Source organism: Humulus lupulus, chromosome X (assembly GCF_963169125.1).
Source record: "Humulus lupulus chromosome X, drHumLupu1.1, whole genome shotgun sequence".
NCBI classification, from domain to species: Eukaryota; Viridiplantae; Streptophyta; class Magnoliopsida; order Rosales; family Cannabaceae; genus Humulus; species Humulus lupulus.
Window position 1 is genome coordinate 264,855,982 of NC_084802.1, and position 26,009 is coordinate 264,881,990.

The following is a 26,009-nucleotide window of genomic DNA, read 5'->3' on the forward strand; positions in this document are numbered from 1 at the left end:
CATTCAATCTCCCTCACGTATTACTCCGCGTACTGATCTACAGTACAGGTTGTCCTTACTGGAAAAAAGTGAGCTAACTTGGGGTATCTGTCTACTATCACCCACACCGAGCCATGCTGCCCCACCATCGTGGGTTAGCCTCCCACGAAATCCATAGTAATGTCTTCCAACTTCCACTTGGGAATACCCAAAGGCTGTAACAACCCTGCTGGTGGCTGATGTTCAACCTTTACCTGCTGACAGGCCAGACACTTGGCCACATATTCAACCACGTCCTTCTTCATCCCAGGCAACCAATATAAAGTCTGTAGATCTTGATACATCGTTTTTCGTGCTTGGATGGAGCGAGTATGGTGTAGTATGGGATTCATCAAGTATCTCTCATCTAATCCCCATAGCAATCAGTACACAGATCTGATCCTTATACTGTAGTAAACCTGTCTTTGACAAGGAATAATCCTTAGCCACTCCTGCCAGGACATTTCTTCTAACTTCCAGCAACTGCGCATCATTCATCTCACCCTCTCTTATCCTCTCTAGGAGGGTAGACTGTAAAGTAATATTGACCAACCGGCCCACAACCAATTCTATCCTCACTCTAGTCATCTACTCTGCCAATTCTTTAGCTATCTGCTTCGAACTAAACAACTTTCTGGGGCCCCTCTAGCTCAACACGTCTTCCACTACATTTGCTTTTCCTAGGTGGTAAAGGATTTCACAGTTATAGTCCTTCATCGACTCTAGCCAACGTCTCTGTCTCATGTTTAAGTCCATCTGGGTGAAGAAATATTTTAAACTCTTATGATCGATGTATATTTCATACTTCTCCCCATACAGATAAGGTCGCCATACTTTCAGTGCAAACACCACCGCTACTGACTCCAAATCATGGGTAGAATACCATTGCTCATACTCTTACAGTTGCCACGACACATAGGCGATAACCTTCTCATTCTTTATCGGCACGCATCTCAATCCCAGTCTCCATTCATCATAGTACACCATAAATTTCCCTTCCTCCGATGGAAGAATCAACACAAGAGTAGTAATCAGTCGTCACTTCAGTTCTTGGAAGCTACCCTTGCACTTGCCTGGCCAAGTGAACCTTTGATTCTTTTGTGTCAACTCATTCAATGGTGTGGCACGCTTTGAGAATCCTTCCACAAACCGTCTGCAATGTCCTACTAATCCAAGGAAGCTTCTAACCTCTGAGGTGTTCTTTGGCCTCGGCCAATCCCTAATTTCCTCTACCTTGGCTGGATATAACTTAATCCCGTCTCCATTGACAATATGTCCAAGGAACATCGCTTCTGGTAGCCAAAACTCACACTCCTTAAATTTAGCATATAACCGATGCTCTCTCAACCATCGGAGATGGTGCTAATGCTCTGCCTTTTAACTAAAGTAAATTAAAATGTTGTTGATGAAGACAATCATAAACTGATCCAAGAAATCCTTGAACACCCTGTTCATCAGATCCATAAATTTTGTTGGGGCGTTTGTCAAAGCGAATGACATGAACAAGAACTCATAGTGCCCATACCTCGTACGGAAAGTCATCTCCGGAATATCCTCGTCCTTGATCCTCATCTGGTGATTACCATATCAAAGATCAATCTTCGAGAATACCATCTTACCTTGTAGCTGATCGAACATGTCATCTAACTTCGGTAAGGGGTACTTGTTCTTGATGGTCAACTTATTCAACTCCCTGTAGTCTATGAAAATTCTCAGAGTCCCATCTTTCTTCATCACAAATAAAACCGAAGCACCCCATGGCGAGAAGCTAGGTTTGATAAACCCCAAGTCTAGAAGCTCCTACAACTGTATCTTCAACTCCTTTAACTCCATCGGAGCCATCTTATATGGTGCCCTCAACACTGTCTCTGTACCAGGTGCTTGCTCAATAAGGAACTGAATTTCCCTATGCGGCAGCTATCCTGATAAGTTGTCAGGAAACACATCTAAAAACTCGCACACCAATCTAGACTCTCACGTCCCCACTGTCATATCTCTAGTGGTATCCACCACACTAGCTAGAAAACATATACAACCTTCTTGTAGTAGGTCCCTAGCCCTCAACGTTGATATCATAGGAATGCAGGATCCAAGCACAGTACCCATAAAGACAAAGGGGTCCTCACCCTTAGGGTTAAGGTTAACGGTTTTTTATCATAAAATTGTTGAGTTTCATTAAAAATAAGAGTTGGTACATGGGATCCCAGAAATATTGTTTACAAGGCAGATACAACCCTTAAAAGTAAATACAACTGAAGTCAACCTCAGTGGCAAAATACAATTTTGGCTCTAGTCTCTATTAATGCTTCAGTCGTGGCAGTCGAGCAGCTGCCGATGTACACACTGCCTCCAAAGCCCTCTAACTCACGGCTGGTCCAACTTTCCCATTCCCTTATCTGGACCACATAGCACTTCTGAGCCAAGGCTCAGTAAGAAAACTTAATCCGCATGCACAAATAAACAACATTACATACGTAGTAAACTAAAACCGATCAAGTCAATAATTACAAAACATAAGCAACTAGCTAGACAATAATAAACAGTTTACTCCAACATGTTACTCAAACTCAGCTTTCAGTACCATTAGTTAAATGTCGACACCCTTAAGTCGAACCCTTTATTTATTTAGCTGACCCTAGCTCACTTAGGCTAGGCTACATTCCGCACGCTTAACATCATCCGTGGCTCCCTTAAGTGGGAGTTTCAGATCAAATATAACAGATAAATAGATTGCGAAGCACACAATCGAGAATAGCATGAACAAACATGCCTATACAGATATTCTTAGACACAGATACATTTATAATCTCACATATATTCATTTACATGGGATCTCAACCCCATTCACAACTCGGGTGCAGTTTGATTACCTTGAGTCCCGAGCTGAAGATGTAGAGCAGTCTCGAGTACGATCCTCAATCTCTAGCCTTAACCGTAACCCTAGTCACAAAGAGAAAATGGATAACTATTAAAATACAAACACAAGAATAATGTACCAGCCTTTGGGACCTCAAATTCTACTAAACTGGGTAGTAGAACGCTTCCCGAACACTTAGGTTTAAGTTCCCGAGCCCAAAATCCTAATTTGGCTAAGGCTGCCTAGGCGGGCCGCAACCTGGCGCTAAGGGTCGCGATGCACCTTACAGTCAAAGGTGTCAGTCCCTAAATTCCCAGGGACACGCATCGCGACTTGCCCCTTTGGGACACGACACGCCTACGAAACAGCAAGCCCCCAAGGACTTCTGAGGCCATCCGGGTCGCGGCACAACCCCATGAACCTAGAAATCCTGGGGCTTTCCATGTTTTTTCTCCCAACCAAATTTAGGAAAAATTTATTGTCACCTTGAACTAAAATAAGAACTGAGTCTAGGACTCTTAACAACACATCCTAGGCTTTATAATTACCCAAAAATCAACCAAAATTCTCACCCTAATTCAACAATTAAGGCAACATCAAAACCCAGCCAAAACCTATCTTAACAGTTAGAATTTCAAAAAGAATCAAGACTTAACCCTTACCTTGCTGGTGATTCCGACCCTAAGCTTATCCTCCAGTGATCCTAGCTCCAATTCTTTAGTCCCCAAGCTTTAACCTCTTAGTTTTCCAAGCTAGTTTTCCAAAACTCCAAAAGTTTCACCAAAGCACAAGAAAGGGAGAAAGAATCGTATGAAGAGAGAGAGCTAAGAGGTGTTTTCTGGTGGATTTCTTAGGTTTCCTAAACTAATCCTTCACAAAAATGACCAAAATACCCTCTACCTTATCCTTAGCCTCCTATTTCCCTTAAGGGCAAACCCATCCTTTTACCGCATTTCCCGCTAATCCTCAAGTGGTCCTATAAGCGCCCAATTAATCCCGACATGGCCAACTAATTAGCAAATAATTAGCCGTTATTCGATAAATCCCAAATATACGTTAAATTTCTCAAAATACCCCTAGGCTCACCCCAAGCTGAGTATTAGACCCCGTTGTGATTATTCCGCTAATCCGCTCACTAAGATCACCTCGAGTTAAATAATACTAATATATCCACATAATAATGTGGTCTCAATCATTTAATACACATATAATCACATTTACGCCCTCAATGGGCCAAAATCACAAATATCCCCTATTTAACAAGAACGGGCCTACATGCATATTTAATACTTATAAACATGACTTTACATTCATATTATCATATATATTATGTATGTCACTTAGTAACACATTAATCAATCAATTTCACACATTTGTCCAATTATGCACTCCTAGCATGCTAATCAAGGCACTAAACCTTATTAGCATTTTTGGGACGTTATCACTAAAAATTCTCATATTTTGTAAAACCAAACATTGCAATACCAAGAATCCCCTTGTTCATTTTAGGAAAAAACACACAGTTAATTGAACCCATCACCACTTGTCTTGGGTTGGGGTTGTCCTTCAAACAAAAGAATACGTATAAAATATCTTCTGGAGTGGGTGCTTCCCACTCCCTCTTATGGAAAAAATATTTTAGTCCCGCGAGGAGACGATATGAGTTCCAAGGGAGTTGGAACGGGGCAAGCTTGACGTAATTCAAGAATTTTGAGAAGTACAAGCTTAATGGCAGGAAAGCACCGACCTTCAAATTTTCATCACTCCATGCACAAAAGTAATCTTCAAATGGTACGCAACTCCGTTCTCCTTTATGATGTGGGTGATCGTAGCGCTTAGATTTCATTTTAATGCCTTGAACTTCCATGATGGTATTAGTCTCTACCTCTCTTTCCACCACTAGACCAAAGTGGGGAATCGAAGTATCCTCTACGGGCTAGCTACTGGAAACATTGCTGACTGGCTTTTGAACCTGCTTACTCATGGTGACTTGTTTCATTTGATAGATAAGCTTGGCTCGGTCGAAATCAATGGTATTCGTTAGGCATTGTTCTAAAGGCACAACTCTAGGGATTCTGGTTAAGTAAAAAGGTCTAGGGCGAGCTGCTAATTATAATGTGTGGCGATGATCGTAAATAACCTCTTGGGGATGCCTAGCCCTTAGGTCAGTTTCTCTGCGTTTTTTCAGAATATTTGTCGTGATCGCAGATCAGATGTGAATTCTGAGTGAAAGGAAATTATGATATGGGCATCTGAGGGAGATACCACTCAACTTGTAAAAGGGGATATCCATCTAGATTCCCATGGGTAAGCTGAGATATCTAATCAAAAGCTTAGGTAAACGTGCCCATTATTTCACATGCACCCCTAAAGCACGCGCTCTGACCTAGGGAAAGTACATGGTTTGTCTTGGATGTCGTATAGAAGAAATCCATAACTAAAGACAATTTTATTGCATAAAACCACTTAGATTACGAAACCTATAAGTTTTCCATAATTCGTTTTTAATCCCATATTTTTTTACCAAAATAATGTACCCCTATCTCTTACAAATTTCAAGTCTCAAAATCTACCTAATAGTCTCTCTATCTAGACTTATTTGTGTACTCACCTCTATAGAAAGAAAAACTTAAAACATCATGAAAAATAAAAAAACGCAGAGAAACTTGAGAAATGGCTTACCCATAAATATGTTGATCGTAGTGTTATTCAATGAGTTGAGAGAACCTATGATAATGGCTACGATCGAGCGACTACTTACTTTGTGAGTAGGTTAGAGTTTGGGAGAACAGAGAAAGAAACTGATTTTCAAAGTTGTTCATGTGCTTTGAATAAAAGAAAAAGCGAAGGGTGAAAAAATCAAAATGAAAGAGGAAGTATTTATAGGAATGATCTTCGTATGAAAGGGAGCCATTCGATTGAGAAAATTTTAGATCGGATGGTTAAAATTAAAAGGAGGAAATGATGGCAAAAAAGCTAAAAGACAATTAATAACAGTACTAAAAAATCGAACAAACTCCTATGGCAGTACAACAAGTGTCCTGAAACTTAAGAGAGTAGGTGGACACGTCTTCCTAAAAGAAACTGGAAAAGCCTCTACTCTCCTCGTGTTAGAAGTAAGGTGTCACCCATGCACAAGGAGAAGCTTGGGGGACAAATGTTGTACCTAAAAAGTACAAGTTGACGTTTTTAGTGCATGGTACAAAATGTCAACGGATAAACCGATTGAGCCTATTTGAGACATGATAAGTGCAATAAGGGGTCTCTGGCTAAGGTTAAATATGCAGTAAATATTTAATTAAGCTCGTAGTTTCTATGTCTTCAACTGTCATGCGTAGTTCGAGGAAATGTGTTACAATGGAAGTTCTTTGTTTGTATCGTTAGTCCGTCAATGTGGCTTGTGACATTAGCTCGTATAATGTAGTAAATTTTCTCAAGTCATCATGATGTAATTTCAGCTCACAAATAAGTGACGATAAAGAAGACGTGCAAGAAAATCCCTAAAGATCCAGGATTCACTTCTCGATAATGAAAATATCTAATATGTATCAATTTTAATTAATTAGCAATTAATAGAATATATTATAATAGTGGGTAGTTAGCAAAAAAATATGTATTACCCAAAACGCTGGGTAAACTATCTCAGATAATTTTCTCTAGGAAAACACTCGGAAATAATAGTGACTTGTGGACTAGGTGAATTTTAACTACTGAACCACGTAATAGTTAAGTGATTCCATTATTTCTTTTATATATGGTTTATTCAAGCCTAAAACTAATTTTCAACTCTTAATTCTTAATGGACGAAAAATCGCATCAACAACATCACATAATAGTAATTGTTTATTGCTAATATATGTGAGCATTGATACTAATTGTCCTAATATTTGGTTATGGAGCTTTTATAATGATTGCTTTGTAAATATGAATATATCTTTATATATTAAAAGTGTATATCTAACGATATTTTGGTGTAACAATTTTTTATTTTTATTTTTTTGTCAGTATTAAAAGAATCATACTAATATACTTTTAAAACCAATTAAAAAAATATAAATTAAAGATTTAAATTTGATATTTTTTCTAATTTTGAAATATATATTTTTCAAAAAAAATTACACTTCATTACTACTAATTTTTTCAAAAGAAAAAAATATTTGATTGGTTTTATCTAATAAAAGTTTAGAAATTTGATTCTAACTAAAATAAGTGATTAACAAATATTAATAAATAAAATTTAATTTTTGAATATATATATTTTTTTAAGAAGTACTATTCTCAGTATATATTATACATATTTCTTATTTAAATTTATTTTTTTCTTCAATATGTTCATATCATATATTATATTAAACACCTCCTTTTATAATATATATTTTATTGTTTATTTATTTAAAATTTATATAATAATTAAAAATAAATTAATACATCTAAATAAAACTAAACAAATGTGCATTGCACGTTTGTATCACCCAGTATATAAAAAAGTGTGTGTCTAACGAATTCTTGGTTTAATGATTTTTTTTCCCGTCAATTAATGATGTAACGTAATTTACTTTTAAAATCAATTAAAAAATACAGTACACTAGATATTTAATAATTATATCAATATAAATTCAAGTATTATAAAATATCATTATTATCATTTATATATATATATATATTAAAAACACGCTACTCTTTTTTATTATTACTTAATCTAACTTATATAAATATATATATATATATGTTCATATAATTAAATAATAACAAATATTATAAATACATTATATGTAGGTGTCATGTGTATAAAGAGTGACTGTGGTTGACCCTTGATTTGGTCAACGACACAGAGTCAAATGAAACGATAGAAATTAGATAAATTCAAGTCAAGAAGATAAATGACACAAGGATTTATAGTGGTTCAGCCCCAAGTGATGGTAATGACCTACGTCCACTTAGTTTTCTTATTAATGTAAAGGTAACATGCGATCAGTAAACAAGCTCAATAATAGTTATAAAGAATTATGTAAGAACAATTATTTTCTCTCTCTCTCTCTCTATCTATCTCTGAAGATCTCTCTCATGAGCCCTTTCAGTCTTATTTATAGGCTAAAGGCTCAAGGATCTACCTATGGGTCGATGGGCCTTGAATACATTTAATACAAACATATCTGAATAATAATGGAAATTACACTTTTTACATAAATACAGGATCAAATATCTCTAGAAAATATTTGACATACTACAACCAGTCCTGGTCACCTATGAAATATCCCATTTGTCGTATGAATTTTCCTCTGGTCGATGGTCTACCAGAACATAACTACTTAAATAGTCACGCGCACCTCACGTGAATACTAATCTTGCCACATCATCAAGTGAATCTTTTTTTGGGTGAACATTTGCCACCCAAGTTTATTTTACTGCGACCAGCATTTAATAAACTTACTCGACCCGCTATTTGTTTGACTTGTCACATTTGTCAACATCTTTTCGAAAAAGTAAGCAATGATGACTTTTACAGTTTCCCAAAAATATTTCGACGGTTATTGCGATTTCCCATTCATCGAAATCCCACTTTCATCATTGTCTTTTCAACTGCTCCATGATCCATATAAATATATCACCTTTCCAATTTTCACTTTTTATCGATGCTTTCTATCTCTTCAAGAACTCAAAAAGATTTTCATGAAAAAACCTAGAAAACCTCTGTGATTCGAGACACCATCGACTAGCTTCGAGCAACAATCTTCGTGATTCCTCTTCAAACCACAATCCAAGTAAGTTTCAAACACCTTTCTCATTTATGCATTCTATAATAAATTCTGTGAGTTTTCTTATTGTGCCTCCATGGTTCTTAAGAAAAAACTATTTGGGTAATCGGGTTCATACAAATATATATATAGAAACATGCTAGAATACGGATTTTAGGTAGTATAAAATACTAGGTGGAGTTTAGAAATTAATGTGGGATATAGGAGTACTGATTTAGGACCTGAAATCGAAGTGAAAAATTGATTTTATCTGTTTGGGAAAAAATTGGGTTTTTCCCGCCTTTATTCGGAGTCAAAAAGTTTTCTTGAAAAAACTTTTAACATTCGCTTTTTGATCTTTTTTTTCAAACTTCTCGCATGTTGTAGTGTTTATATTAGGATAATGCTGGTCGTATAAAAGCTTAACTTTTATACACTAGTAACATTATCCTTATATTTCTCTTTTTCTACCTATTGGTCGTAGATTCTCACTTCTCCTTTGCTCTTCTCAAATATTCATGCACGATCCTAGAGGAGGTGTGAGACCAATAGACGACGATCTTCTTGCATTGCTATTTGAGGATCAAGAACAACCTTCCTTTCCTTTCCCTGAGCCTCCCTTTTCACATCACAATCCCACGACTAATCCTTCCGACCGTCAGCCACACATGGGTCGTGTCAAATTCTCAGCTCGTAAGAAAAAGAAAACCACCAATTCTCCTTCTAACCAACCAGCAACCAATAATGAGGGTCTATCAAATGAAACTCAACCCCTAAATTTTGCACCACCAGACATTCAGCCGAAACCCTTCCTTGCGATGGCCCCCGAGCAGAAACGGACTAGTAAGTCACCCGTCCTAGTGTCCTATCGAACAGGATGGTGGCTAAGTATTCCAAGAAGTATGGGCTTCCTGGAGTTACTTTACACAAACCCACACCCGAGCAAAGGGCAAACGTGCCTGGAGGTGCCTTCTGCCCTTGCACGAATTTTTCTAAGGGGTGACCAATTATTTCGAGGAAGCCCCTTTTCAAATAACTCCCAATGGATATAGAGTACTATCAGCACTCTATATCCTTTACAACCATAAAAAGTGGCCTGTGCCTGGACCATATGAGATCAACTATCTGTTCAATCTTAAGTCCAACCCCAACAAAAACAACACGAGGTTTTTCCACTTCTGCCGCCAAGAATCTACTCGCATATTCCTGAGTGATGTTACTTACAAATCCAATGTAGGAAAATAATTTTAGGAGTACTTCCTTACGACAGACCTGGTCGCTGACAACTTGGCCTTCACTCAAGGAGGTAAAATTTTAAATCTCTGGTCGTTTATTTTTGTCGGCTTTTCCTTTCATTGTCCTTAGCAAATTAGTGTTGTGCCTAGGTCCATTACACCGACCAGACCCCAGTCTAGAAATGGAGATAAAGGCCACAACCTTAGCCAGCATGACCAAGATAGAGAAGAGCGTCAAGGAGCTGGTTACTAAAAGCAATCTAAGGCTGGTTGGCCTTCTGGAACCTCATCAAGAAGTGAGGGAATCCACCGCATGGGAGTGCTACTGGAGAGGAAATCCCCGAGCAACAACAAGATGTGTCACAACCCCAGAGGCAACGACCAACGGAAGTGACCATTCAAGAACTACCCAGCTGCCCCTGGGTTGCTGCCGCCCCTGCCCACCATGGGAAGGGAAAACAAAAACCACTGGATTACACTGGCCCTAATTCTGAATCCTCTGATAAGAATGGTGTAGATCTCTCCCTCTTAGATCATTTTCCTATCCCCTGTCACTTATTCAATAGGGATGGCAACTTTAAATTTACGACCAGTAATTTTAATTCGGACTTCTTCGAGGCAGATAGTGAGTGTAGCTGTAGTTCTATAGATGATAGCTAAAGTATACTACCTAGAATTTCTCTTTGCCTTATGCCATTACGTCTCTAAACTACTTTGTCTGATCGTTTATTTTTACTTTGCAGTCATGCCTTTTGAAGATGCATTTGACATGTACTCCTTAGTCGAAGATCCATTGAGCAAGAAGAGGCCGAGCAGAAGGCAGCCGGGGGAGTGCAGTAGCGAGCCTTCTAAGAAAAAGGTTCGTTCAGATGACCCCTCGGCTCCAACTCCTTCCCGAAACACAACTCCCCCTCCTCTTCGTAGTGGCCCTTCCTCCGAGCAGGCGGGAGATCCCTGGCCACCGATTTGTTGAGTAGCGCCTACAACGCTACCCATGAGAAGCTAGAAAGACTGTCCAGGCATCGCCGCAGCCAGGAAACCTTTTCTCATCTTCCTCCGCTGAAGAACAGCCAGGTCATGGGTCACGGGCTGTGTGAAGTCCTTAGTGTAAGTGTGTTTCTTTTTTTTTTTTTTTTTCAGTGGAGCAGCATTTTCTCTAATTGCCCCTAACTGGTTCACTTTTTTTTTTTTGTTGTTCATAGGGTATCCTGACCATGAGCCATACTTGGTGTCGTGCTGAGGAGGCCAAGGCCAAACATGCTGAGGAGACCAGTGTGTGTGAGGAGAAGGTTAAGGCGGCTAAAGACAAAGATTCTAGTTTAACCAAGGAGTTGAAGAGGAGCCAACGAGAGTTGGCCAAAGCTCTTGCTGCCATAGAAAAATTCAAGGTGGCCTCGGAGAACAACTTCAAAGAATTGACCAAACTCGAAGAGGACCTGGTGGCCAACATGAAGAAGGCGGGTCAAGCTGCTCGAGGAGACCAACTCTCAAAACCTGGAGAGGTTCCAAGGAGCAACCTTCAACTGCTTCTACCTGTTTTGGTAGAACAACCCAGGGGCAAACTTCAAATACCTCCCAGAGCAGACGAGGCAAGTTGAAATTGCGAAATGCACTGCTCTTCTAGAAGAAGAGAAAAAAGATTAGGAATCTCCTCAAATTTCCTTGGCCACAGGAATTGATGGTGCCGAAGAAGATGCAGGGACAACAGTCGACCAGCAATCTCAGCCTGATCCTCCCCCAGCTACACAATGATTTATTTATTATTATTTTTTAGTAAACATATGCCAACATTTGTTCGTAATGTTGAGACAATTTTGTTGTGAAATGCAGCTTTTCTTTTAATTTTAATTACATCAGAGCAGCAACTGCTCGCGGTGTAAAGACATTTCATTATGATACTATAAGATCTTTATTAATATTATAACATTTGTTCGTATGACCAAACTTAGCATAACACTTTGTCTAGATTTTGCCAAATTTAACTAATTTTTTTTAAAAATACTCTAAGTGTCGTAGTATGCTTTCCCTTATTTTACTCGTGTGTTTACATACGCTTGTTGATATGCTTTGCTCACTTAGTATCTTGTATGCCCCCCAAGTGATCGAGGAGCTTAAGGTTCTCGGTCACTTGCCATGACCAAGTCCTGTTTGAACTTTATTGCTCGCGTACTTATAATATAGCAAAACAACACACGTAATGAGCAAATACTTGTAATAAATACAATAATTGGTAAGAATAACTGGCTGCACATAGTTCCTTTTATTTCTAGTAATAAAATGGACAAAATCGTGTCTGTACGAATGATCAAGAATTTATCTTACACTTGTAAGCGACCAGTCCATTAACTGACTAGTCCATGTTCACAAACTTGTAAAAAGTAAAATTAATACAAGCCAGTTCTTTAAAAAGAATCATTTATTGTAAATACTTGCGCAAGTGTTCTCCATTCCAGTAGCGAGGAATGAGATCTCCATTTAAGCGAGCAAGTTTATATGTGCCCGGTTGAAGGATTTCTTCGATATGATACACTCCTTCCCAGTTTAGTTCGAGTACTCCAGCAGATTGGTCGCGAGTGTTGAGAAAAACTCTTCTAAGTACCAAATCCCCTATGTTAAACTTTCTTTCATGTACTTTATAGTTAAAATACTGAGTGACCTTTTATTGGTAAGCTGCTACATCGAGTTGGGCTTGCTCGCGCCTTTCACAAGCTAAGTCCAAAGTCTCAATCAATAATTGATGTTAGTGCTTTGGTCCTATGTTAGCCTTCTATGTGATGATAGATTTAGCTCAACATGCAACATGGCTTCATACCCATAGGCCAAGGAAAATTTCGTATGACCTGCTGTTGTCCGATGGGATGTTCTATATGACTAGAGTACTTCTGGTAATTATTCTGGCCACGCCCCTTTTGCTTCTTCAAGCCTTTGCTTCAGTGTGTCCTTTAGAGTCTTGTTAATGGACTCGACTTGTCAATTTGCCTGTGGATGAGCTACTGATGAAAAACTCTTTATAATTCTATGCCTTTCGCAGAAATCAGTGAAAAGATCATTGTTCCATTATCTGAGACAATTTTCCTCAGCAACTCATACTAACATACGATGTTCTTGACAACAAAGTCCAATACTTTCTTGGTTTTTAATGTTGCTAGTGGCTTAGCTTCGGCCCACTTTGTAAAGTAGTCAACAAAAACTACTACATACTTGACATTCCCTTTTCCTGCAGGTAAAGAACCAATTAGATCAATTCCCCATAGTGCGAATGGCCATGGGCTTTGCGTCTGTTTGAGCTCATTTGGGGCTACTCGCGTTATTTTTGAGAATCTCTAGCACTTGTCACATTTTCTAAAGAAATCCATAGAGTCCTCATTCATGGTAGCCCATAAATACCCTTCCCTTATAATCTTTTTTGACAAACTCTGCCCCCCAGCATAACAAAGGCATTGAGTATCCTCTTCTATACAAAATTCCGTTGACTAGAATAAATCGAGTCGATTGTCTTTGAATCATCCTCGCTTTGTTTTCATGCTGGCAGCAATCTCTATTCGAGATATTCAATGATGGGCATCATCCACGTGTCTTTCGCTTGAATCACTAGTGAGGATTCTTGTATTTGAATGCTCGGTGCCAAAAAATGTTCAACTGGTACTATGCTCAAGGCGTCGACATCTTTCGCACTTGCTAACTTGGCCAAGGCATCAACATTTGAATTCTGATCGCGAGGCACTTGTTGGAGAGTATACTTTTCAAATTGTGCCAACAAGTCCTTTGCTTTATTCAAATAAGCAACCATTCTAAGACCCCTAGCTTGGTACTCTCCCATATTTTGATTAACTACTAGCTGGGAATCGCTATATATTTCTAGTGATTTTATACCCATATCCTTAGTTAGTCTTAATCCTGCGAGCAGAGGTTCGTACTCGGCCTCATTGTTGGACACTGTAAAGTTAAATCTGATTGCACAATGGAGCCGATGTCCTTCAGGTGTGATCAAAATCAAACCTGCTCCTGCATTGTGCTCATTGGAAGAGCTGTCTACGAACAACTTCCTAGCAGGAGATTGATTTTGACTTTCAGTTTCTATTATCGGTTTACTAACTGGGAGTCTGGTGAATTCTGCGACGAAATCTGTTAGAGCTTGTCCTTTCACAGTTGCTCGTGGAGAATAAGAAATTTTGAACTGCCCTAGTTCAACTGCCCATTTTAATAACTGACCAGCAACTTCTAGTTTTTGCAAGACTTGCCGTAATGGCTGGTCGGTGAGTACCACGATGGGGTGAGCTTGAAAGTATGGTTGCAGCTTTCTAGAGGCTTGAATCAAGCAATAGGCCAACTTTTCTATTGGTGGATATCGTAATTCTGCCCCCACTAGCCTCTTGCTTACATAGTATATCGCTTTCTGAATGTTGTCTTCTTCTCTAATTAAAACAACACTAGCAGCATACTCTATGATTGCCAAGTAGATGAACAAAGTTTCATCTTCGACCGATTTGGAAAAAATCAGTGGTTGCGACATGTGGGATTTTATCGCTTGGAAGGCCTTCTCACATTTTTCTATCCATTCAAACTTTTTGTTGCCCTTGAGTAGATTAAAAAATGGAACACACTTGTCTGTTGACTTTGATATGAATCTACTCAGGGCGAAAATTCTTCCAGATAGGCTTTGAACATCTTTAATCTTGGAAGGAGACTGCATCTCAATTAGTGCCTGAATTTTTTCGGGATTAGCTTCGATTCCTTGTGAATTTACTATGAATCCTACAAAATTTCTTGATCCAACACTGAAGGAACACTTGAGAGGGTTCAACTTCATCTGATATTTGTTCAAGATGCTAAAGCATTCTTGCAGGTCCTTGATGTGTTCTTTGGCCTTCTTTGACTTAACCAGCATGTCATCGACACATACTTCCATGTTAACATAGATCAGCTCTTCGAACATATGGTTGACCAGTCGCTGGTAAGTTACACCAGCATTTTTCAAACTGAAGGGCATTACTTTATAACAGTAAAGTCATGAATCTGTTCGAAAGCTAGTGTGCTCTTTATCAGGTGGATGCATACTAAGTTGATTGTATCCAAGTATGCATCCATGAACGATAAAATTTCGTTCCCTGATGTAGCATCAACCAGCTGGTCAATTCTTGGAAGTGGGAAATAACCCTTCGGCCAGGCTTTATTATGGTCTGTGAAATCCACGCATGTCCTCCAATTGCCATTCGACTTGGGAACTAGTACAGGATTAGAGACCCAAGATGGATAAAACGCTACCCTGATGAATCCATTCTCTTTCAGCTTCTCAACTTCTTCTTTTAGGGCCATCGATTTGTCTTTGTCGAGAAACCTTCTTTTTTGTTGCACGAGTGGAAACTTTTTGTCTATATTTAAGACATGGCTAATCAACGCTGGGTCTATCCCAACCATTTCTTTATGCAACCAGGCAAAAACCTCCTGGTGCTCTTTCAAAAATTCAACCAGTTTGTTTTTTATTGTTGTCTCTAAGTTTTTACCGGCTTTCACAACCCTGGTCGAATCTTCCTCTTCTAATTGGACCTCCTCGAGGTCTTCCATGGGTCCAACATTCTCTTCAAAATCCCCAAAGCAAGGATCTAAATCCCTATCCTCACTTTGGGAAACACCCTATTTGGTGACCGGTTAACCTGATTGGGCTTGTATTTCATTTGTCACCAACAACCTTTTCTTGGCTTTTTCTCCCGATCCGACTCCTTTTGCTTTTATGATCACGTTATAACAATCTCGTGCTTCTCGCTTGTTTCCCAACATGCATCCAATTCCTGCGTCGGTCAGAAACTTCATGGCCAAATGCCATATTTAGGTCACTGCCCGCAGATCGACAAGAATGCCCCTTCCAATCACAACATTATATGCGGAAGGACAATCAACTACTATGAAAGTAGCGAGTAATGTCTTATTCACAGGTGCAGCCCCTGCTGTGACTGGAAGCCTGATTGACACAGTTGGTGAGAGTCTTTCGCCAGAAAAACCATAAATGGTTTGGTTGCATGGTTCCTAATCTTTCACTGATAATTTCATCTTTTCCATTGAAGATTTATACAAAATGTTGACCGAGCTTCCTGTATCCACCAACACTCACTTGACCATCATGTTAGCCTGGTATACCTTCGCTCGGCTATCGACTAGGGCTATGTTATTGGTGAACCTCGGCTCATATTTATTATGTTTTGGGCACTTGTTATCAGATGTTGTTGGCTCGTGGTTCGCCCTTTTTCCCCCATTCTTCCCATTATTTTTTTCGTTGCCATTGGATTTCCTAGACCTATTGGCGGCTTTGGTGGGGTCTTCTTTCTGGTCTTGGTTGTCTGTAGGAGACTTCCCTTCGTTGGCAATAGCCTCCTCGAGCTTAATATACTAATCCGCTTGATCCAGAAATTCTTGAGTTCTCTTGACCCCATTCTTTTGTAAACTACTCCAGAGGGGTGAATGTCGTCGTACTCCAGCGGTGAGAGCCATCTTTTTCCCTCGTCCCCTACTATCTTAGCTTGAGACGCTACTCGCATGAATCGTTGTATGTACCCCTTCAAGGTCTCTCCTTCCTTTTGGCATATTTTGACCAGCTTGATTGGCCTTGGTTGGATGTATTCGACCAGCATAGAATTGTCCATAAAACTCCTTTACGAACATCTCCCAAGAAATTATACTGGCCGGAGGGAATTTGAAATACCACTCTTGAACAGTTTCAGATAAAGTGGTAGGAAAAATTCTGCATCGAGCATCGTCTGACACCTTTTTGATGTCCATTTGTATCTCGAATTTGTTAACGTGAGATACAGGATCCTCCAATCCAGTGAAGTTGGGGAAGACTGGCATAACAATTCTATGCACGAATGGAGTGCCCTTTCTTCGATCAAATTCTATATGGGATGTTATAATCCCAACCAGTTGTTGGACGACCTGATTTAAGGCATCTAGCTGAGCCTGTACAACATCTGGTACTGCTGGAGCGACTAATGCTGGGGGAAGTATTTGTCGTACCTTTCCCTTCGATCATTAAGAACATCCCTCAGGTCTTCTTCCCTTCGCATTTGCTTCCTCACACCTAGTCGGTTAAAGACATTGGGTTGTTTAGGTTCCCCCCCAACATTCTGGCTTATTGGTCGATTTTCCATTAGTAGAGGTATTTTTCCTTCAACCCTCTCCTCTTGCCGTCGACTAGCAATCCTCCTGCCAGAGTCCGCCTCATTATTGTCATGGCCTTCTCTAAATTGTGACCTATGACAGTGCGACCTGCTGTTTGCACTATTTCCCTCTCTCCCTGTTGGAATGTCCCGATAGGTAGGTGGAGGCTTGCATTGGTCGGTAGGTCCCCTGGAATTTCTATGTCGTGGGGGACCCTGACCATAGAGCCTGAATCCACCTGCCTTCTACTCCCTGAAGGAAATTATCCTCTGCTTAGAGGGTTTTGTTCCTCAGCCGTCTGGCGTCTAGTGCTTCTAGGATGCTGTTCGACCCTATTTTTCCTTTGCTACTGGCTCTTATTTCAACCAACGCGAGAGGGTATTTGCTGCTCAGGATCTTAGAACGACCTCTTCTGTTGAGCAGCAGGGGGTTGCTTTGGCCCCTGAGGATTCATTGGTTGTGGCAGATTGTGGTGATGCTGGGGATATTCTGAATGTGGATTTTGTTGTGGGTGAGTATTAGGTGGTTGATCCGGTTGGGAGGCAGGTGTAGGTTGTCCTCGTGCCAACTGAATGGTTGTCTCCAAGGCTGCAGTGGCATCCCTTTGTTGTCGGTCCATGTCAGTTTTCCTCTCATTCAGTTCTTGGCGTTGCTAGTCAATCTCCCTTTCCTGTAGCGCCATTATTTCAGCCACATTTTCTTGATTAGCTCTCAAATTAGATAATTCCTCTTGCAACACAATCAATGTCATCCGCAAAGTCTCAGAATCCTTCTCCTTCTCTTCCAATTCCACCTGTGGCTCATCCTTAGCTACACCTTGTGGAAGAGGTTGATTTGACACACTCCCCGAGGTTCGCCCGGTTTTCCTAGTTGTTTTCGCCATTTGATCTTCTTGGAGGTCTTGAGTTCGTCTCTCAACGAAAGCACCAAAATGTTGACCCTTGATTTGGTCAAAGACACAGAGTCAAATAAAACGATAGAAATTAGATGAATTCAAGTCAAGAAGATAAATGACACAAGGATTTATAGTGGTTCGGCCCCAAGTGATGGTAATGACCTACGTCCACTTAGTGTTCTTAATATTGTAAAGGGAACCTGCGATCAGTAAACAAGGGTTTACTGTGTTTCACAAGCTCAATAATAGTTACAAAGAATTATGTAAGAACAATTATTTTCTCTCTTTCTGTCCCCAAAGATCTCTCTCATGGGCCCTTTCAGTCTTATTTATAGGCTCAAGGATCTAGCTATGGGGCAATGGGCCTTGAATACATTTAATACAAACATATCTCAATAATAATAGAAATTACACTTTTTACATAAATACTAGATAAAATATCTCAAAAAAATATCTGACATATTGCGACCAGTCTTGGTCGCCTATGAAATATCCCATTTGATGTGTGAATTCTACTCTGGTCGATGGTCGACCAGAACATAACTACTTAAATAGTCACGCGAACCTCACGTGTGTGCTAATCTTGCCACACCATTAAGTGAATCTTTTTTTGGGTGAACAACTATGTAACTACATAAGAAAGTAGAATAACATGTCTTTTATATCAAGAATAAACAGTTTCTTTTCCAATCATTGATCTGTGTGTCGAACATTTTGTATCTTGAATAGAGGTAATAAATAAGGCAATTTGTGATTTAAAAAGTTGTGATATTATTTACTTTTAAAAAAAACTATAGACAATGTTTTTGGTTTAAATTTCTTTTTTTTTTAATATATTTATGTCATTATTTTATAATATATGACATTGTTTATTTATTTAAAATTGATACGATAATTAAAATACATAATAAAATATATAAATAGATTTTCTATATAAAATTAAACAAACTTACATTGTTGTTAGTTTTACCTAGCAATATATATATATATATAAAAATATATTCTGCACACATATATAGTTTTTATTTTTATATGTTTTTCGGAAATAAGGGATATCGTATACATATGCTTCATAGGAAAGAAACCAGCACCGTGACCCAAAAGGGTATATTTTCTCCTTTGCCTTTTGGCTTGGTCTCCTTGAGCACTAGTATAGTACTTAGATTCAATACAAGACATATCATGGTCTTATGTGGAAAAACATAAACCAACAAGTCCATTGTTTGGTTGGCCTTCCACTTCTTCAGGGACCCCATTACTTACCTAGCCAGCTGATTGGACAACTGTTAGTTTATGTTCCCCAAAGAAAAAAAATTAAATAAAAGAAATTAAAGGGTGGCGGAGGAATAAGAAGAAGGGAAAACCCTAAATTAAAAGCTATAAATTTATAAAGCTTTCATTATTAATTACCTAGATAAGGAGCTATAGTTGATAATTTACTTCTTCAATCTACCCACTCCTGAAATATTTTTCTTTCCTTATCTTATTTTATCATATCTGCACCACAAAGCTACTACCCCACTATCTCTGTCTCTTTGAAAATAACAAAATTATTGTATGAACTATCTACGTATGGGTGCATTGATTAAGACTTGTTCGTGCACTACTACAAAAACATACTTTTATGATATTTTTTTAGGGCACTGACCTAGATGCGAGCTCCAAAAACAGTTCCTGAACATTTTAGGATACTCATTGAGAGTACTTCAAGAATTTCTTTTAGGACATGCGGTGCGAGTCCTAAAGACTCGTGTGTGTCCTAAAAATTTGATTTTCTTTTTAACAAAATTTCCTGGACCTTTTAGGAAAAGTTTGAATAGTTTTTTTAACGAAAGTTTTCTTATATATTAAATCAAAAAAGAAAAAAAAACACTCAACCCATTCTCTCTCTCTCTTCGTTGGATTCCCTCTCTCTTCCCTCATTTCTCTCTCTCGCAACTTTCTACCAGCCACGAACGGCAGCTCTCCGACCACCCCCCGCCTACACGCGCTGCCCAGGCTTCTTCCCCGTCCCTCGAAATCCCCAACCCCGCGAGCCTCTAGCCCTCTCGACGGAGCCTACAAAGTTCGGCAAATATGTGAGTTTTCAAAACATTTTGGGCATTTTTCGACCACCTCGAGCCACCCCGAGTCAAATGACCACCACCACTGCATTCCTTGTGATTTGGGCTTCAAAACCCACTAAAGGTCGGACCGAACCACCACCCTGGGGTGGTGGTGCCGCCATCATCGTCGAAGCTCCGGCGGGAGCTTTGACTACCAATTAATTTTTTTAAAATTAAAAATAAAACTTAAAAATATTTTTTAAAGCTCTCAAATAAAAGGCTCGCACTCCGCGAGTCCTAAAAACTTTTTTAGGAAAGCCTTTTTTTATAGTAGTGGTGTTAGATCATTAATTAATTAATCTTAGTTGATAAAGGAGCTTTACAAGGCACTAGTGATATATAAATATAGGCAAATAGAATGGAAAGACAGTTTTGTCACTAATACATATATATATATAATTAATCTTAATCCACGTAAATGCAATAATGAATTAAAATTGGAAATATTATTGAAAGCGGCCGGGTTTGGATATATAAATATATTTGTATATAAATAATGTTTATCCAAATAACCTCGAAATGGTGTTTTAGTAGTTCATGAGTCATGCATGAAAGAGGGTTGGCGTATTTGCTTACTTAGATCATTTGCGTACTATTCTCTCTAAGCACTTCCTTTATTAGCTGCGCCTTGTCAGATTCACATTCAATTGTATTGTCTGTCTATTGTGCCGTCCTCCACTCTATCCATAATACCACTGTACGTCTTTTGTTAATATAATTAACCGAAAGGTCATATGCACTCACACTAACTAATAATTATTTTATTTATAATCTTAATCTATGTACTACAACACATTAATATATTTATAAATGTACATGTGAATTATCTTAGTTGAATTCTAAACCATGATTATTACATTATGTAAGCTGGTACAGGAAATTAAAGTTTGGATCCAAAATGTTGCCATCAAGTACGTACTATATGTCCGTATATATTATTTATATATAGGAGCATTTGGTATAATATTTTTACACCAACTATCTTTGTAGACGTTGATATAGTTAAAAAGTCTAGTTTTTTCAGGATGAAAAACCATATATATCTCCTTTCAAAGCATGTAAGCCATGGGTCGTAATTGTCATATATCTATCTACCGGCCAGTTTGTGCGTGCAGATTTCATTCATATAACTATATATGAATATTTTTCGTTTATGTTATATAATTAGTACGCATCAAAACGTATATAGAATACGTTGGTGTAGGAAATCTGTATTTATTTCAACTTCAAAGATTCCAATAATGCAACCAAAGTGTTAGTTGGTTTTAACACAACAGTAACTAATTAAGTATCACTACTACAAAAAAAAATGCTTTTTAGGGCTCATTTCGCAAGCCTAAAAGTGTTTTTATGGCTCGCAAGGTGCGAGCCCTCTATTTGAAAGCCTTAAAGACTTTGATTTTTTGGGCTCGCACCGGGTGTTTTAAAAAAATGCTCTTAAGGCTTGCATCGCGTGCCTTAAAACAATGTCCGCGAGCCCTAAAAGAATATTTTTAGGGCTCGCGGTGCATTCCCTAAAAGAATGTCCACGTGTCCTAAAAGTTTTTAGGGCTATCTTTGCATTCCCTTACAAGTTATATTTTTAATTTTTAAAAAAATTATTTATTTTTATTTTAAATTAAAAATTATGATTTAAATGAAATATTTTTATGGAAATCTGAAAAATTATAGATTAAAATAACAAAACATATACAAAATATTTACAAATCTAATAAAACTAATTTTGGAACAAATATAACACTACTACTTGACTAGAAAAACATATAGCCTTGTCTATAAACATAATCGTCTTGACCTCTGTGTAATCCATGCCTTCCACCTCAGTGAAGCCCTTTGCTACCAATCTGGCCTTGAACCTCATTTGTTCATTTTCATGTGTCCCCTCTTTAATTTTAAAGATCCATTTACACGAGATAACCTTCTGGTTCTTTGGTTTGGTAACCAGATCCCAAGTCTTATTTTTCTTTAATGATTCCATTTCCTCTTTCATTGCAAGCATCTGATCATCTTTGTATTTACTAGACAAAGCTTCTTCCACACTAATCAGTTTAGGGATATTAGTATCTTGTACAGCTGGAAGTGCATATGCTACCAAATCAACTTCAGCAAATCAGACAAGTGGTTGAATAACTCTTATCTCCTTGTCTCTAGCTAATTGATAGTCGGCCAAATCATGTTGCTGCTCTGTAGATTGTAATTTTGTTTCAACATTTGTTGGCTCTTTATTGTCTTTAGCATTTTCTTCAAAGGATTTCAACTCAAACTCAGTGATACCTTTGTTAGTTCCACCTATACCATTAGAAACAGAAACAATACCAAACTCGAATATCAAATAAGGGAAATAAGATTCATTAAAATCTACATTCCTTGATATTATGATTTTTGGTCTACCATTTTGCACAATGCATAATCTATAGCCCTTAACTCCTATAGGATATCAAAGAAAAATGCATTTTTATAGATCTAGTTCCCAATTTGTCATCAGATTTTGTGTGCATATGTTGCACAACCAAACACCTTTAAGTGTTTCAAACTAGGACTTCTATCATACCACATTTCATAAGGAGTTGTCAAATCAATGGACCTATTGGGACTTCTATTCATTAAGTAGCATGCAGTAGCTAAAGCCTCTCCACAATATGATTTTGGTATCCTCGAGCTAACCAACAAACATCTAACTATGTTTAATAGAGTTCAGTTCATTCTTTCTGCAACTCCATTTTGCTCAGGAGTTCTTACCACAATTCTATGCCTATGAATACCACATTCTGTGCAAAAAAAATAAAATTCATGATTTACAAACTCTAAACCATTATCAATTTTCAATGTTTTGATTTTACAGTTTGTTAGAGTCTCAACATGATTTTTCGATATTTTGAATTGTTCTAGGCATTCATCTTTAGTTCTAAGCAAGTACACCCAAACACATCTTGAATAGACATCAACTATAGACAAAAAATAGTGTTTACCTGATAGTGTAGGGATCTTGCTTGGCCCCCATAGGTCAGAATGAATATATTCCAACACTCCTTTTTGTTGTGTTTACTGTTGAGAACTTGATCTTATGTTGTTTGTCGAGGACACAAGCTTCGCAGAAAGGTAGTGCACATGGATTAAATTTTTCAATGATTCCCTTGTTGTGAAGCTCTGTGAATCCTTGCTCACTAATGTGCCCCAATCATTGATGCCAAAGTTTCTCCACATTAACTTGTATCTTGACAGTATCGATTTCAGCTATAGTCATAGTTTCTCCTTCTAAAACATACAGTCCATTTTTCTTCTTGCCTTTCATTACTACCAGAGAGGCTTTAGCCATTCTCATAATTCCATTTGAAGATTTTTAAGTATACCCTTCATCTTCAAGTGACCCAAGTAAGATTACGTTTCTTCTTAAATCTAGTATGTGTCTCACAATAGTCAATATTTTGATTTCTCCATTGAATTACTTCACTACAACTTTGCCAATTCAGTATAACCTGCAAGACATGTCATTCTCCGTTAGTACTTTACCTCCATCAGTTTCAACATAATCAAAAAATGACTCTTGATTAGGACAAATATGATAGGTGCATCCTGAATCTAAAATCCATTCTCTGCTGGATGCATTCTCTGAGATTGAAAACACATCTCCATCAGAGGACTAATCATCATTGGTTTTGGCTATAGCATCAATTTCTTGATTATACTGTTTTGGTTTATGACTGCTCTTTTGATCCGGTTGTGATTTGTAGTCATTTTGGTGTCTATTCTCTTGATTAGGTTTGAACAGTCTCTGATTCTTACACATGTTGCAGAATTTTTTGATATGGCCAACTTTGCCACAATGGTAGCATTGCCTCGAATCTTTGCTTCTTGATTTGGAAAGAAAGTGAGATGGTTGCCTTGAAAAACTTCTCTTTAATTGTCCTTGTAACGACCCAAATTCGCTATTAAGGCTTAAGGGCCTTGAATAGTGGGCCTGGAGGGCATAATGGGATTCTGTGTGTGACTTTAATGAGTTTTATGCATGATTATGATTTAATGCACGTTATATGACTATTTGATTATTTGTGATGCATGACTATGTGAATTAGTATGCATGTAGACCTGATTGTCTTAAAAAGAGCATAATAGTAATCTGGCCATTTTGGGCATGTTTTGTGTTGTTATCGGTGATCCATGACTCGAGACGATCCTAGAGTGAGCGGGTTAGCGGAAAGGTCAAAGCGGGAATCTATACCCGGCTTGGGTTAAGCCCGGGGAGTTTTAATGAGAATTTGGAAATATATTGAGGTTAATCTTGATGATGAGGAATGTATATTTGACGATTATTCAGGTATTGGGTAGCGAGCGGGAATTATTAGGAACACTTGAGGAATTAGTGGGAACTTGGGTAATATGACTAAAATGCCCCTTTATGGGCATAAAGGTTTAGAATTATTAAGGGAGGGCATTTTGGTCTTTAGGCTTGGAAGAGATGAGTTAAGGAAGGCTTTATACTTAGTGGATTTAGTATAGAAAAGTTATAGGCTGAAAAGAAAGAAAGAAAGAAAGAAGAGAAAAGAAAAGAGGGAAAGCTGAAGGGTTTTGTCCAAGATCGGTTTGTGGCTCTCCCAACCAAATTCCTTCATTTTTCTTGGAGTCAAGCTCAGTGGAGAGCTAGGGTAGGCTGAGCATCAAGAATCCTAAGCTAGGCTTGAGGATTGGCAAGGGGTTAGCAAGATCACATCAGAAATTGAGGTAAGTTCTTGGGGATTTTCTGTTTTAGCGCTTGACTGGTTTGGATGGTGTTTTTGAGCTAAATGGATGGGGTTTTTGGGGAAAACAGGTCAAGGGTGTGAAGGTGCAAGCTAAGGAGGTCTAGGGTTCGATTCAAGGTCGAAATTCCACCCACGGTATGATTTCTAAGACCCTATCTTTGTTGTTTGAGTGAATTTCTGATTTTTGGGTTCATTGTGTTAGATTTTGAGTTTTGGGTTGCTTGAGCTTGGGATTGAGTTCATGGGATGCTTGGGATGAGTGTGTGGTGTGTATATGTGTGTTTTTGGGTTTGGTAAAGGTTTGGGCAAGTTTGGAGTTGAAATGGGAGAAGAAAATCGCAAGATGCGATTTTTGGTTTTGGTCTGGCTGCAACTAGCGCTACAGTGCTAGTCAGGGGGCGCTGTAGCCTAGCCCTTGTTCTGGTGGGGTGGTTCTGCTTGTAGCGCTACAGCGCCCTCTGTTGAGCGCTGTAGCGCTGCACTGTTCACAGAGGGGATGTTTGGGCTTTTGTGAAGGGATTTTGACCTAGGGTTCGGGGCTCGATTCCGCCACTTTGTTTTGGGGATCTAGAACTTCCCGGGGGCTCGGGATTGGTCCCGAGGCTAGGTTTTGGACTCGAGGTTTGGTAATGACTTTGACTTGTGGATTTTTCTTAGGTAAGCGCTAGGGCTCGGGTAGGATCGTGCTCACGGAGTCAGGCGATCAAGGCTACCGAATCTAAAGGTAAGAAAACCGGAACACCCGGGAATAGGGCATGGGCCCACTATGTGATTGCAGGGCACGACCCTAGATTGTATTGTGTGCAAATGTGTAAACATAGATGAACTATTGTATGTTTGAATGGTTATTTTTGAATGCATTATATGTGTGATTATAATGGAATGAACGGCTAAGGCCGAGAGCGGCGTAGGCCGGGTATGGTAGTGGGGCCGGAAATAATGCTCAGCACATGGGATGCTATAGCCAGGGTGGGACCCAAGGGATACATGAGTTATCACACTTTTGGTTTTAGAAACCACTTAGAGTTAGTCAAAAGCAGGATTTCTATTTTAAACTCACTAAGTAACGACTCTAAGGTAGTAGGGCGTCACAACTTGGTATCAGAGCGAGCCAGGTTTATTGGTTCTGGAGATTGACCGAACATGTACGCACGCTGCCATTGAAAAGCTCGACTTAGGGTTGATTGGTATGGTTGATCAATATATCTGAATATGTGATTAAATGCTTTGTGTGCCTGCTTAAGTTATTAGGAGCATGATGATTGAAATAACA